This window comes from Nannospalax galili, unplaced genomic scaffold, assembly GCF_000622305.1.
Source record: "Nannospalax galili isolate Female #2095 unplaced genomic scaffold, S.galili_v1.0 scaffold641, whole genome shotgun sequence".
Classification (NCBI taxonomy): domain Eukaryota; kingdom Metazoa; phylum Chordata; class Mammalia; order Rodentia; family Spalacidae; genus Nannospalax; species Nannospalax galili.
This window is the reverse complement of record NW_008345311.1, coordinates 3612841-3626426: the sequence shown is the minus strand read 5'-3', so window position 1 is coordinate 3626426 and position 13586 is coordinate 3612841. Positions and strand designations below refer to the sequence as shown.

At 38.3% G+C, this 13586-nt stretch overlaps 1 protein-coding gene across 5 annotated transcripts in view; it reads right to left on the bottom strand.

Annotated features, from left to right (window-relative positions):
• Lhfpl1 (LHFPL tetraspan subfamily member 1) overlaps positions 1 to 740 on the bottom strand; it is a 72831-nt gene extending 72091 nt beyond the window's left edge. For 4 of the 5 annotated variants that reach the window (XR_003850873.1, XM_029567593.1, XM_029567594.1 and 1 more), the window contains exon 1: positions 409 to 679. The gene's annotated coding sequence lies outside the window, so the exon portion shown is untranslated. Of the gene's footprint in view, positions 1 to 408 lie in introns of all 5 variants that reach the window. The other variant, XM_008841572.2, reaches the window with a different exon arrangement.
• Positions 741 to 13586: the final 12846 nt, after the last annotated feature.

Sequence of the window (13586 nt, the reverse complement as noted above, 5' to 3'; positions counted from 1 at the left end):
CAATTTCAATTTAGGCAACACTCAGAGATTGCTCTACCACATTGGGAAATCAGATCCATTTTTACTTGGACAGACAAGTCAGAACAAAATCCTTCCACTCCCAGAGTTTCCTCTCCTCAGGTTACCAACTCCCTTAGGGAAAGCAGCTAGCACTTAACCCTTATGTCTTCAAACCTTGTCCATATGAAATCTAGCACTGATTCCTCTTAGACTGTGCAAACAACTGACAATAAGGAAGTAAAAATACACCAGACTGCCTCTGGGAAGAAAAACAGCTTCTCTGAGCTTTGACATGAAAGGACAGGAAGCCTGAAAAAGGAAGCCAGTAAGAAAGGCTGAGCAAGGGGAGAGCAAAGCAGTTTCTTATTCAGCAGCTTCAATTGCATTTGGCCCAAGCTGCATATTTACCTTCTGACCACGAAGCCTGATTGACTTGTTCCCTCTCTTCAAGCTCGGATCTGAGGAAAACTTCTCACAGCTTGTCAGACAGGGATGGGAATCCTGGTTGCTCTTTGCAGTGATGCCTGAAAACCTTGCTTTACCTTTGGGAGAGGGGGGGCGGAGTCCAACATAATGGGAATTAACTCCAACTATGCTGGAGGCTTCAAACTCAGCCTCAGACATGCAGGCACTTGAAATAGAAACTAGCTCAACAGCCACTGAGCTCTCACCTCCTGCCTCACAGCTGCCAAGCCAGCCTCTGTGTGTGTGTGTGTGTGTGTGTGTGTGTACGCTCACTCTTAAACTGCGTATCTATTATTCTCCTCCTAACCTGCTGTCAGAATGCCAGCCGAAGAACTGAGGTTCTCTGTAACTTTTTCCCAAAAGCCCCAAATACTCTCTGCCACACGTATTAGGTATGGGGAAACCACCGCTTCAGCACACACCGAAACCGTAAAACAGATTTTTCCCTCAAACTGACATCCACTGTTTGATAAGGATGATGCTCCAATAGAGGAATCTTTGGTTCTAAAATGTAACAAACTAACATTTAAGAAATTGTTGAGGTCTGGCAAGATGATTCCATGGGTGAAAACGATTGTTTCACAAGCCCGATGACCTGTGTTTGATCTCCAGAACCCACAGTAGAAGGAGAGAACAGACTCTTGGAAGTTGTCCTCTGAACTCCACACATGTGTTATGGTATGCTTGCCCTTGCATTCACATGCACACATAATTCAAACATGCAGTAATAATAAACAAAATTAAAATTTAGAAAGAAAAATATATTGAAAGACAGATGATGTGGCACATACCTGTAATCAATCCATTAGGCAGATATTTAGGCAAGAAGAACACAAGTTCAAGGTTAGCCTGAGCTACACAGCTCTATCTCAAAACACGAAATCCAAAGAACCTAATAAGATCATACACTGAAAGGGGTAATGATACCTTTTAAAATAGCAGGAGTGGTACCAAATATCAGTATCTAATTTATCCAAAAGCATGTCTAACTGCTTTTCTGCTTGAGGAAAGAACTGAGAGATCTGGAGATGAATAGAGCTCACCTGGAGCTCTGCTCCAAGTTAATGTCATCTCTTTCATCTATGAATATCCCTGGCACTCTGCGTTTATTTTTGGAAACTTATCACCTTGCACATTGTGCCTTTTTGCATCTGTATCTTATTTCCTCTTCTAGATGCCCTGTGAACAGAAAACTTAGCTGAATAAATCAAAATTAATTATAAAGAAGATAGCTTAACAGAGCATACTTTACTATTCCAAAATATTGGTGCTTCTATTATAACTCTCTTGCATTCCGATGATGCTATGACAATTTTCAATTCCTTCAACATTTTATAGCAAAAATTAAAAAATGTGAGAATGAGGGCTGGAGAGATGGGCTCAGCGGTTAAGAACACTGGTTGTTCTTGCAGAAGACCCAGATTCGAATCCCAGCACCCACATGACAGCAAACAACTGTCTGTAACTCCAGTCCTAGGGAATCTGACAGCCTCTTCTGACCTCCGTGGACATTGCATGACATGGGTGTACTTACCTACATGCAGGCAATACACGCGTACACATAAAATAAAAAGAATTACTTTTTAAGTGCGAGAATGAGTGAATTAGTAGTTTAATATATTCATTGTGCTATAATTATTTAAAGAAGATACTACAGTTTTCCTGTCTCCCTTATGCATGCATAAGTTCCATCTTGTATTTTATCTGTAGTCACGCATGTATTTGTTTATCCAACTATTTCCTGTCAGCAGTTTTAGCCACTTTTTCCTCCCAAGCCCACTGATAAACCACACTCCCATCTGTAATAAGAGCTTACGGAGGCGGTTCCTGCAGGGAAGAACAGCTGACCTCTTGGGTGGAATGTCAGATTTTTGGCAATGTTAGCTCCCCTGAAATTTTTAACAGTCTCCCAGTTATCATCCCCTTAAGAATCACTGCTTCACATATAGGGCTATGTAAAGAGAAGTGTTATGCCTTCCTTCATGAAAAATAAATCAGTATTAACAGACATATAGAACCTGTGTGAGAGATAGGGCTGAAAACATTGACAGGTGGAAAACAGTTGATTCTGCTCTTTACTGCAGAATGCTTCACCTTTCAGTTAGTGACTCTACCTGTCATCACTAGTTAGAGCTCTAAGAGGAATATTTTTTCACTTCCCTCTTTTTAATCTCTTTTCATTGTGTCTCTACTTCCCTGAAATGAAATAATACAGACACTTAGGTAGATATTGACTAATGATATTATTTATTAGGCACATTTTACTTCTTATTTTTTAAAATTTTTTATTGAATTTTTGTATATTTCATACATAAAATTATCTTTATACCCCCTTTGGCACACCCCCATAGCCCCCCCATTCCACTACTGGTGTTCATACATTCTGTCATTTGTATTAAGGGATATTATGTAAATTTAATGTCCCAAGATGTCCCTCAGTGCAAGTTCATCCCCTGCAGTTTAGTCAGCGTACCTAGAGTCTCTGTCTTCAAGATCAGCTCTTCCTCATGCAGCAGTAATCAGCTGCCGATAATTCTTTGACTAAGATTGGGGTTTGCTGTTCATGTCTACAGTTTTGTGCTGGGATTTTGTCTGCTTAAGTTTGCATGGGTCTTGTGCATGCTGACACCATTGCTGTAGGTTTATATGAGAAGGGTCTCAGGTGCCTGTAGGACTATTTTGGTATGATCATTCACCTCCTCCCTGGCTCTTAAAATCTTTCTGCCTGCCTCTTTCACAATGGTCCCTGAGCCCTGAGTGAGTGAGTGGACCTCAATATAAGCATCCTGTCCAAGGACCCACACTCTGTTGATTCTTATTTTCTGTGTTTTCGCCATTTGTGGCCTTTTGTGTTCCTGGCCCTCTGATGCATGAGGGAGCTTCATTTATGAGAACTGAAAGATGCATTAGTGTTCTCTTCATCTCTTGTTCTATGTTCCATGAGTCTTAGGTGTAGAGGTTACATGGTAGATGTGCCACTTAAACTTGAACAATTCACTGAGAATCTTTGTGTGTGATCAGTGGTGTAGCTGTAATAATTTCTGTCTGTTTAAAAAGAAGCTGTTTTGATGGGTGGTGACTGGGATACTTGTCTGTAAATTTAAGGATCCATATTTTCACATAGCAAGAAATTTCATTTGTCTAGGGTTGTGACAGCCTTGGAGTTCTCTCTAACATCTACGGCCTCTCCAGCTATGTGTGTTTTGCTAGGTTATAGCACCACACAGGAGTTTCCTCCCATTGAGTGGGCTTTAAGTTCAATTAGATAGCTGTTGATTACCCTCAAGATAGCTTTGGAGAGCACTAAGCAAGCAGGTAAGGAAGAATATCAAGGTACAACCCTAGCTTCAAGGCCTAAAAATCACATGAATGACCATCACAGCAAACGACTTTGGTGCAGCAGTGGCGCTTTTATTTCTTATTTTAAATTAAGAAGTTGATAGTTATCTCAGAAAGAAATTGCTATAAGCTTGTGTTTTTTTTAAATTAAATATACTGCTCATGAGCTGGAGGGGTGGTTGAGCCGTTAAAGATTCAGGCTCATAACCTAAACATAAATATGCTGTTCAGCTGGTCACCATGGTTCATACCTATAACCCTCCTCTGGAGGCTGAGGTGAGGGATTCCAAGTCTAGGGCCAATATGGCCTACATAGCAAAACTCTGTCTTAAAACCAAAACAAAGCAAGTGCTCTTCAGCAATAACATGGAATGGACAGAGAAGGGGACACGTCTTGTAAAGGATATAGTGATGTATGGTATTTCTAATAATGTTTAAATTCTTACTGACCAAGGAGTATTTAAAGTCTATACTTAATCAGTCTGGAATAAGAGATTATGCAAAGATAGCAGAACGGTGATAGGTGATTTTAATATACTTCTATCCCCATCCGTAGTTTACCAAATATTGCTCTATGTATGTAGTAACATTTCCCCTGCAAGGGTAATAGTTCTACAGTATTTTGTAGTCTAGACAAGGAGTCAACAAGTCTGAGCCTGTTCATGCCACATTCAGTAGGCTGTGGGTTTTTCAAAAGTTTTTGAAAGTTTTATGGGCACACAGCCATAACATATTCATTCCTGTATTATCCATGGCTCCTTTCATGCTACCATAGCAGAGCTAAGTAGTTGTGACAGAGGTCTTATGATCTACAAAGTCTAAATATTTATTACCTGACTCTACAAAGAAAACATGTTGATCCCTGGTTTAAGCTCACAACAATACATTACGGTAGAGACATTGTGTCAATGGTTAAGAGAAAGGAGTTGAAATCAGTGAGGAAAGAAGTGAAATAAGGATCAATGCCAGCTGCATTCAGCTTTGTTATGGTACTAGCCAACCAGTTCTGGTTCTTTAAATTCTACTCCTTAATAGTTCTGAAATCTAGTGTTCACTATAAGCCAAATATTGACAATTTTTTGTGACAATTCTTGTTTAGCTACTCATATTGTTTGCCAACACACTATAATTTTGGGGTTTTTTTTTGTTAGAGTTGTTTCTTCTTTTTGAGTTATTTCCTTATTTTGTTTTGTACAAAATTTGTTATAAATATATATTCTAAGAAGATTTCATTTATTTTTAAGGTTATTTGTAGAATCCTGTTGCCCTTGAATTTTGAGAAGTTTTCATATAAATGTTTTCAAAATTTAAAACATATACATTCCATGACCTGTCAACCAGACAAGTTGAATATAGACAGATACTCAGTTCAGTGAAAAAGTTTTAGTTCTAGGGGATAACGAATAGGTTTAATTGGTAAAGTTCTTAGCCTTCAACTGTGAGAACCTGTGTCTGAGCTCTGGTAGCCATGGGAAAAACTTGTGTGGTGGCATAAGTTTATCTCTCAATAACAGGGATACTAAGACAGGTGAAATCCTGGAGCTGATGACTACACACACCATGTAATTTTTTTTAAGTTTTACTTGTAGTGCCACAACTGGCCAATGTATAGAGAATAAGAGACTACCGAGTGCTTATGCCTGAGTTGGAAACCTATACCAAACCTCTACTTTCTAATTCTCATAAATCCTTGTGGAAGAAGTGGTGGAAAAATTGTAAGAACCAGAAGTGGTGAATGACCACAAGGAAACAATATTTCAAACAGTTTTTCAGTTACTAATGAATGCACATCAATGGTTACAGCATGCACAAGTCCTGTGCAAGATCAAGTCAGACAAAAATCTCCACATAGAAGTGGGGAAGTGGGGAAGAATCTCCAAACTTATCTGAAGAACTATTTTAAACCAATGGTTTCTGGGAAGAGAATAGTCAGACTCTTCTAAGGGTGTGACTCCTAGTTTATTAATCATGCCCCAATGGATAGATCCACACTGAAGGGCATCTGGGGACACAGGTTTTACTCTATAGGCATATGTGTGTGTGTGTGTGTGTGTGTGTGTGTGTGTGTGTAGTGTGTGTGTGCATGTAAATTTTTATAACAGAGCACATGAAATCAGATGGGGTGTATTGAGGGAGCTTGCAGTTAGGGGAATGTTCTAAATATGATCAATATTTATTGTATAAAATTTGCATAAATTTAATAAAAATTTTTAAAAATTCTAAACAGATAACCTAAAAATGAAGCCTACATTTCTCATATGAAAATAAGAAGCAGGGAATGTTAAGATTGCTCAGTGGTAAAGACCCTTGCCACTAAGGTTAACAACTTGAGTTAAGAACCCACATGGTAGATGAGACAACAGACACCTATAAGTTGTCCTCTGACGTCTACATGCACATCATGGCATACCTGTACCCACAAACACATGAAGAGAGAGAGAGAGAGAGAGAGAGAGAGAGAGAGAGAGAGAGAGAGGAATGCTAAGGGTTTTTTTTTCTTTACTTGAGTCAGGGTCTCCCTGCAGCTCCAGCTGGCCTGGTACTTGCTGTGTAGACCAGACTGGCCTTGCTCTGCCTCCTGAGTGCTGGGATTAAAGGAAAGTGCTACCACACTCAGCGAGAATGTTAAGTTTTCAAAAGAAAATCAGAGATAACAACTCCTTTACTGAATTTCCTGATTGACTTCAGTGGATGAACTAATAGCATTAATCATTTCTATTAACTACTTTTCTCCTTGCTGTAACTAAATGAATGACTAAGGCAACCTAAGAAAGAAAAGGTTTATTTTGTCACAATTTTGAAGGATACAATCCATCATGGTAGAAAATGTATGGCATCAGGAATTTGTTTACATCTCCTTGGTCCATGAAGCAAAGTGAGGAGAAAGCCAATGCTCATCTGATTTTCTCTTTTTCTTCCCCTTTCATTCATGTGTATTAGTCTGTGGTGTGCATGCACATGTGTATGTATGTTCACCTATATGTAGGTGCATATGTATGCATGTGTGCTTTCCCTTGTGTGCACATGCATAAGGATGCCTGTAGTTGATGATGGAAGTCTTATTTCATTACTATTCATCTTATCTGTTGAGGCAGATTCTCTCAGTTGAACCCAGATCTTGCTGATACATAGCTAGTCTCACTAGTCAGTTTGCTCCAGGGATTCCCTGTCTCTGCATTCTGACTGTTGGAATTACAGGGCCATGCCCCTGTAACATTTCCATGTGTTCTGGAAAGCCAAACTCATGCCCTCATTTTTGCACGGTGATCCATTTAAAAGCTGAGCCATTTCCCCTCCTACCCATATTTTTTCGTTATATTCAGTATTGGATCAGTACATGGGATGGTGCCAAACATTTTCAGGGCAAGTTTTCTCTCATGAGGTATATGTTCTAGGTGATTCTAAATCCAATCAAGGTAAAGATTAGCCATCCCATCAATGACATGGTATACCAGAAAATGTTTAATACCTACCTTCAGAGTCTGGAGAGGGGATGCAATACAGCTCTGATTTGTGACATTTGCTGATTCCCATAGTGTGAATACTCTAATCAGAACCAATTTCAACCTATTGACTTCATGTCAGTGAAAGTGAGGTTGGGAAGATGCGTACACAATTAACTTTCACAAGTATAAATTAACTCCAGTATACCAGTGGAATTTATAGTCAAAATATGACTTTATCTTGGCCTGTGTCAGTTTATAAGCTACAAATACTATAAAATGGGATGGTTATTGTAGTTGTTTCATAAATTACAAAAAGGCTTTCCCCCACCATATAATGTTAACTGGAACTGAAACATTTAAAAAATGTTTTGTTATGCAATTTGTGGTTATTTGGCAGGAAATCAAAAATAAAATTGCTTGTGGATCAATGTTAAGCCTGTTTTAACAGGTTTTGAAGGAAGATCTTCATTATATTTATACATATTAAAGTAAAACAGAACTTTTTCAAAACTTAACCAGTGTACCACATTTTGGTCCAAATTATAGAGAACAAGTTTTAAAAATTGCATTATATTAACCTCTGTGAATATAATTCTGTATGCATGGTTATACTGAAATATATTTCTAAAACGAATTTAGAGAAAATTTCCATTGAAATGTTAAACTTTTAAAAAGTCCTATATACTGTGAAGGGATCAATCACAAATGTTAATTGTTGCCAAAGACAACCAGCTAGCCAGTACTTACTGCCTTAGTATGAATGCGTCTGCTCCAGAGTTCATATGTTGTCAAAGTGATGGTATTAAGAGGTAGGACAGGGCTGTAGTGATGTCTCAGTGACTACGAGCACTGGTTGCTCTTGCAGAAGACTGGGCTTTGAATCCTAGCATCCACTTGGCAGCTATCAACCTTTAGTAACTCCAGTTCTAAGGGATCTGATGTCCTCTTCTGACCTCCGCAGTCACTGCACAACATGGGTGCATAAGTGCATGGGTGCACTTACATACATGCAGGCATAACACTCATACACATAAATCATATTTTAATTTTAAAAAAGAGATAGGACCTTTAGAAACCTCCTACTCTGTACTGTTGCAATAACAAAAGTAACTGAAGGCAAGACTTCTACCCAGCCGGCCCTCCTACTTGTGAAAATACAATTTTAATTGAAAGGAGAGAGCCTAAGCTCAGAATGACAAAAGGATTTCCTGTTCATGGAAAGTGAGTATGTAGAAAAGTGTTTCCCCAAGTCATCACACAGAAGCTAATGCAATTATGGTCCATAGGGGCTAGACTGTACCCTGAAGTGGCAGCAGAACTTGACATTGTGGTCCACATGGTACTGGTTTTTCAGAAATCAAAGATACAAGATTGGGGATGTTATAAAGTCTTGTACCACAGTTCTAGAAAGATGCTGAGTCCAAGTAATACATGACAGGCTCAAAGTCCTTACAAAGAGTCTTTGAGAAACCACTGTGAGTTGCTGTAATAGTGAAGTTTCAGTTGCAATGTGTATCCCAGGATGTTAGAGAGACCTAAGCCATTGGATGTCCACTAAGAACAGTTTCATACACAGTGGAGCCAGCCCAAGAGAGAGGCTTTATGTGCTACAGGCAGCCGAGATATAGGGTTAATTAAGCCATTTGGAAATGAGATGATTCCATTATATTTTAGATGCCATATATGGGAGCTGCAAGGTTGGATGTTTGTCCTGCTGGTTTCAGTCTTACTTTGGTCAAATCTTTCCTTACTACACACCCATTCCTTGATTTTGGAATGGGAAAGTATGCTTTGTGTCATTGTATGGTGGAAGTATGTATTTTTTAATTTTACACAGGGCCTCACAAGAGACATTGGACTTTTGATAGTAAAGTTGGATTAAATGTGTTATTACTCAAAAAGTGGCCATAAACCAATGGAAGGCAAGGAGGAATGTTATGGTTTGAAAGTGAAATGCCCTCCCATAGACTCATATGTTTCATCCCATGGTCTCCAGCTCATGGTATTGTTTGGGAAGGGTGTGGAACAGTGAGGATGTGGAGCCCCACTGGAAGTAGTGCGTTACTGGGGACAAGAATTGAGGCTTTATATTTTGTCTCCACTTCATGTTCACTCTCTCCTTCCAGAGTAAGGGTGCTATGTGGCCTTCCAGCCTCCTCCTCCTGCCACCATGCCTTCCCTGCCAGTTGTCATGTCTCTTCTGCCATGTGTGGCTCTGGAATTGTAAGTAAAAATTGACCCTTTCTCCCTTAAATTGTTTTGTTGGGATATTTTATCACAGCAAGGAGAAAGTAAGACAGATTACAATTTACAAAGAGCTAAAAAAATCTAAGATATTGCAAGTCCCAAGACTCAGAGAAGGGAAGGGTTTTCTCATGCTGAGAAACTATAAGTTCAATGGTACTGGGTCACAATAAAATAAAGTGGCACCAGCTAAGACTAGAAAGATAGAGGGCAGATATTACAAAGACCTTTAAGAGTTTCTCTTAATTAACAGAGAAGCCTGTAGACAAGCTTGTTATGGGCTCAGTACAACACAAAAATAATTTTCATAAGTAGAAAAGTGACTAAGTGGGATATCACTTGTCCCTGTGTTCTAACCCTCAAAGACCACATATATTTCTATGAATACTGGAGTAGCCACAGGAAAATAGCTGTCAACTTGTACTTTGATATCAGGGTTTTCCAACAATTGCTGTCCACATATTTGTTAAATAGTAAAAGTCACTTTGGTGTAGCTGAATAATTATCCTTGCCTGTGTTTGGTATTCCACTTGGCTTTGAGGTCTGTCGTAGCCTAGACCAAAAGGAAATCACTGACTAGGTTAAAATATTTTTGGAAATATTTTAACACATTCTAACATATTTGGAAATAATCCTTTCAGGAAATATAGAAATCTGTAGTATTGGAAATCCCAGGCTTCAGGTTTTTATTTCTCAATGCTTTCTTCACTCAGTGATCAGCTTGCATTTGAACTCTCCAAACATCGCTTTTAATTTTCCTTTTGGTTTCTGTATTGAACATACCCCAGTACTGACTTAGCTATCTGATTGGTTTGCCTAGAAAGTCTATTCTTTCTCATTCTACAATTAAGGGAAGTTTTTGAAGAATTCTATTAATAAAGCAGTATCATAAATGATAATTCAGAACTAAAAAGACAAATGGCCTCCCTACATTCTCCAGACTATTTTCTCTGTCATTCTTCCCCATCTCATGCCACTCACCACAGATTTCTCACATTTTAAATGTCTCTTTCCTTATCATTTAAAGTTAGCATACAAAGTAATTGATTTCATTATGATATTTATGTACATATATGCCATTATACTCTATTACATTTCTTATGAACTCTTTCTAAAACTACCACCTGTCCCAGCAAATCTATGTATGAGATTAGCCTTTGGTAGCATAACTCATTTTCCAGTGCACTCCAATTTGGTTTTCAAAAGGTGTCTAGATAGACTGACTAGACTTAGTGGACGGACTTGCACTGGGGAATGGTTGGGGACACTGACAACCCAGGGGCCTTAACAGGGATGACTGAGTATATGGGCTCCAGTTGGGGGGCGGGTATGGGAGGGTGCCAGTGGGGATGGAGATATAAAGATGGTTAAGATTGTTTGAGCAGTTCTGTACGAAACACACAAAAAAAATTCAATTAAAAAAAGTTTTATGGGGCTCTTTTTTTTTTTTTTAAAGACCTTAATATTGGGGCTGGAAAGATGACTCAGCAGTTAAGAATGTTTACTGCTCATCCAGAGGACCAGGATTTGATTCTCAGCACCCACATGGAGGCTAACAACTATCTGTAACCCTAGTTCCAGGGAATCTGACACCCTCTTCTGGCTTCTGTGGGCATTGCAGACAAATATTCATACACATAAAATGAAAATAATAAATAAAATATATATTTTAAAAATTAAAAAAATTATGGGATGGAGAGATAGTTCAGCAGTTAAGAACACTAGGTGTTCTTGCAGAAGACCTGGGTTCGAATCCCAGCACCCACATGGCAGCTAACAACTGTCCATAACTCCAGCTCCAGTGGATCCGACAGCCTCTTCTATCCTCCGTGGGCATTGCATGACGTGGGTGCACTTACCTACATGCAGGCAATAAATATACTCATACACATAAAATAAAAAGAATAAATAAACAATAAATAAATAAAAAGTTTTTATGAAATAAAATAGATAACATTCCAGAACTAAGAAATCATTATTTTACCACTCTCTCCTAAAGCAAGCCACAGAGTTTTGTGTTTTAGATGAGATAGTTCACACAGACTGATTTCCAGACATCCATTCAGTTATTACAGCATTAACTACACTTTGTTTATTTTGCTGAAGGATGTTGTTCTTCGGGCTGCTCCATAAACCTCTGCCACTGTAACACAGAAGAATGTTAAAGGTAAGAAAGGAAGGGGGAAGAAAGAAGGTAGGAAGGAAGGAAAAATACAGGAAAGGAAAGGAAAATAAACAGATAACTGTGTGTTCACATGCAGTGGAACCTTAGATATAGAAAGAAAAGTGAGTGTTACAAGATAACTCCCAAATGCTTAAGCTCAGGGAACATACAACATCCATGTCCACAGTGGTAATCTGCTGTGGCAACTGGCTGGCCTTTGGAGACAGCATTAATTGCCAGACAACTTGCTCACAAAATACCATAAAACAACAGCTGCCAGAAACAAACAACACAATAAGAAAAGCTCTGGTCTTTGCACCTCAGCTTTGTGCTCTTGCTAAGTACTTGAGTTCAAGGTTAACAATACCCCAGAGAATATTTGAACAATTTGTCTGGTGACCTGCAGGCATGATTTCTTGGAAGTGGTAAATAAAGCAACTGAGTGTAAAAATATCATTTCACATCTTCTTGGAGTGTATTTATACTTTCTGGGGATAGCCTGGATTCATACATTTTTCTAAAAATATCTTGTATGAAGAACACCTTCCCAAGAGGCTGTGCCTAGGAATATTTGATTAGAATTATGAGCAAATATTGCCTAATATTTCCAAACAGGTCTTGCCTTTGTTACCATATCAAATTTGAATAGTAAGCTTGGTCCTCAAGACAACTTTGCAAAATCCTCTTTTCTGAACAGGAAATTAAAATTTAGAAAAGTTAAATTATTTTTCCCCAAACCATAGAACTCTTAGGTTTACTAAATCATGTATTTAGTGATGCGCTTGGAGAAAGAATACAGATTGAGTGAGATATAAGGAAGGAGACAAAATGGACTTGAAGGAAAGACAGTAGGGTATGAATCCCAAATTGCTTTCAGAAAAGAGGCTCATAAAGATATCCTTCTTTAAAATAAAAATAATGTCACAGAGTAGTGTCCTTACATTCTCATACATTTTCCTTGATGAGAAACTATGACCATCCGTGAATAACATGGCTGTTAGTTTCAAAGCATCCCAGAAAAATCTCCTAAGATATGTTTAGAATACATATAGTTACATGAGTCTAGAGCTCAAAGGAAAGCTGTGGCATGAAAGTTCATGTGTAAAAGATACTAAGGTGTTTGTTAAATATGACAACCAATGGGCTGTGGAAGTAACTCAGTTGATAGAGTCCTCACCTAATATGCAGGAAACCCTGGATTCATTCCACAGTTCCACATAAATCAGGTGTCATGAGATAGACGTGTATGTCAGAGGCAGGAGGATCAGAAGTTCAAGGGCATGCTCTATTATATGGTGAGTGTGAGACTAGGATGCAAGAGATGCTCTTTCTTTCAAATCTGAAAGCTAAAGTCAGAAGCAACTCTAAAAAGGATAAAGAGACGAGGACTTGGGAAGGAGACAAAGATTGATCAGTTCTCTTACCACACACCACAGCCTCTTAAAGACAAGAGCTTGTCAGGAAGGATGTGATGTGAAGGTAGTGGGTTGAAGGAGGCAGAGTGGTGAAAATACTTCCATTTTGAGTGCTTTATTGACTGATTATTATCCAGAGATAACCATGGATGAGCTGAGAAACCAATCTCACTTAGAAATGCAGCTGTATTTTCAGCTTGTATAAGTCTTTTTCATTTTTAATGAGATCTAATGGACCTCTCAGTAACTAAAACATGCTATTATTCACAAAGACCCAACGATTCAACTTCTGGTGAATATTGTTGATTTGTTGTATAATTCTGTTTTAAAATATTTTATTGATTATTATTTTTCTTTATTTAGTATTTTCAGCTTGTATAAGTCTTTTTCATTTTTAATGAGATCTAATGGACCTCTCAGTAACTAAAACATGCTATTATTCACAAAGACCCAACGATTCAACTTCTGGTGAATATTGTTGATTTGTTGTATAATTCTGTTTTAAAATATTTT